We start from the raw sequence: 2,828 nt of genomic DNA on the forward strand, positions 1-2,828 counted from the left end.
CAAACTGCAAATGGAAAATCAATCTTGCAACTACTGTATTTAGAATATTTTCCTCAAAAAATATTCTAAATGAACTTAACCAGAAACAGTATATAACAGTATATGTTAAACATGAGTAATGAATAATAACAATAACAACGTCTGTAATTCATTTGTGGATTTAACTTTGACAAGGCTGGGTTCAGAGTGAATTAAGCCATTGTTTTCAAAAAAGCAACAGTTAACTAAATTTGCAAATTGACCATCATTTTATATAACATGCTAAGCCACCTGTACAAGCAAGCAACCCCGAAATTTGAAAGTTATAAAAAGCTACAAAAATTTAAGTAATATAAAAAGTTTATTCTTTGACCATGATGAACCTGGCAATCAACTCTTTTGAAATATTTCTGAATTATCATGTACATGAAGGCCTAATACTGTAACTGTAGTCCAGGAGGGCCAGGTCAGTGAAGGTCAGGAACTTTAAAAGAGGCTTATAAGAGTCTTAGGTGAAATTAGGGTTGCTTCATAAGTTGTTTCATAAAGTACATTACAGGTAGTCCTCAACTTACAACAGTTTGTTTAGTGATCATTCAAAGTTATAACAGCACTGAAAAAAGTGACTTATGACGAATTTTTGCACTTATGACCATTGCAGCATCCCCATGGTCATGTGATCAAAATTTGCATGCTTGGAAACTGACTCATATTTATGACAGTTGCAGTGTCCCAGGGTCATGTGATCCCTTTTTGCAACCTTTTGATAAACCTAGTCAAAGGGGAAGCCAGATTCACTTAACAACTGTGATACTAACTTAAAAACTGCAATGGTTCATTTAACAACTGTGGAAAGAAAGGTTGTAAAATGGGGCAAAATCCATTTAACAAATGTCTGACTTAGCAACATAAATTTTGGGCTCAGTTGTGGTCGTAAATTGAAGACTACCTATATTATTACCATTACCATTCATTTAGTGACCAAGTTACAATAGCACTGAAAAAATGACTTTTTAAAAAATAGTCTTTACTTTAATATTCCCACCTTTTAGCAATAGCACTTAGACTTATATATAGTTTCATAGTGCTTTACACCTCTCTACAAACAGTTTACAGAGTCAGCATATCTCCCCCAATAATATGGGTCCTCATTCTACCAACTTCGGAAGGATGGAAGGCTGAGTCAACCTTGAGCTGGTCAGGATCGATCTCCTGCCTTTATAGGCAGAGTCAGTCTGCAATACATTCTAACTCCTGCCCCACCACGGCTCATAGATCTTACACAGCTGATACATCTTTTCCTCAAACATCGCAAGCAAATAACCTTAGGCAGAATAAAATATGGAGAGAATGCCACCAAACTGACAGACTATAAAGAATTTGCTATTTGGAATATTTTGCTTTATTTCACATTTTTAAAATGATTTTATTTATAATATAAAATATGAAAATACAAAAGCAAATGGTAAGGAACGAAAGAGAAAGGGGAAAAGGAGAAGTGTGGAAAAGGGGAAAGAAAGAAAAAAAGGTGTTGACTTCTGACTCCCTCTGTTGCAGTAAAATAAGGGATTAACATTGAACCTCAACTTTTTACCATTTCTATAGTAGTATGAACTAGCCATTTCTATATGAACAAATCAATTTAACCCAGGGGTGTCAAACTGCTGGCCGGATACATCACGCCAAAACCACACCCACCCCATTGCCTGAAATGGGGGAAAAGTCGCGATATGTCGCGACATGTCAAATGACATTGCGAGTTTGACACCCCTGATCTAATCAATAAAATCCAAAATCACAGTATCATTTTTTTCCACCTCAAGCAAAAAGTCCAGAAGTGGTTTCCAAGTAGAAACAAAGTACTTATATTCTTTTCTTTTATCAAAATAGTCAATTTAGCCATCTCTGCTAAAGTGACTTATGACTGGTTTTTACACTTATGACCATTGCAGCATCCCTGTCATGTGATCAGACTTTGGGTGCTTGGCGACCTGTATGTATTTATGTATTTATGTGCAGTGTCCCAGGGTCATGTGATTTTTGTGACCTTCCCAGCTCATTTCTCACAAGCCAAGTCAATGGGGGGGGAGCCAGATTCACTTAATGACTACATGGTTCGCTTAACGACTGCAGTGATTCACTTAATTGTGGCAGAAAGATCATAAAATAGGGCACAACTCATTTAACAGCTGTCTGGTTTAACAATATAAATTTTGGCTCCATTGTGGTCATAAATCAAGGATTACCTGTACACATGAAGTTTTGTTGAATTAATCTTGAGATAATAAAAAATATGCTTGATATTCTTTAAATTTTCACTATTGATTTTTTTTGAACATGAGTTTCCACCTCCTTACCTTAAAGTGTTTGCAAACTGCTACTATCTACTTTAGCAATACTCATTAATTGCCTATTAAAAGTTATAGATTTGAAATTGTCCAAAGCACTTTTCAGTATTCACAGTAATTTAGAAGCTTGTCTAGATGCGGCTAATGTGTCTGGAGAAAATTGTAAAGTTAAAAAAAAGTTTAACTGAATACACTGCCATTCCACAGTATTAGACAATCTAAACTTCTCTCGCAGGATCTCAAACTATTTAAAACTTGAAATAAGTTGATAAGTATGAAAACACCTAATACCCTACCAAATCCCATAAATTCCAAAAGAAATGTTCAAATATGAAATGAACTTCAAAATGGAAATATCTTTTCATATTGTTTGGTTGTGAAACAATGATGTCTCCAGAGAAAGAAATAACACTCTTCCAATCTTCTCGGTATCGCTGATAAGGAGAGATGAGTCCTTATCGACATTTTACAGTCTTGTTTACCAGCTCGCATGCCCCACCC

General features: G+C 35.3%; 1 protein-coding gene across 2 annotated transcripts in view; it reads right to left on the bottom strand.

Annotated features, from left to right (window-relative positions):
* Positions 1 to 2,828, bottom strand: part of ALPK1 (alpha kinase 1) — an 84,574-nt gene that overhangs the window by 81,124 nt on the left and 622 nt on the right. The gene's annotated exons all lie outside the window — the stretch shown is intronic.

The sequence above is a fragment of the Crotalus tigris genome, unplaced genomic scaffold, assembly GCF_016545835.1.
Source record: "Crotalus tigris isolate CLP2741 ecotype Arizona unplaced genomic scaffold, ASM1654583v1 scf7180000017695.2238764, whole genome shotgun sequence".
Lineage (NCBI taxonomy): Eukaryota > Metazoa > Chordata > Lepidosauria > Squamata > Viperidae > Crotalus > Crotalus tigris.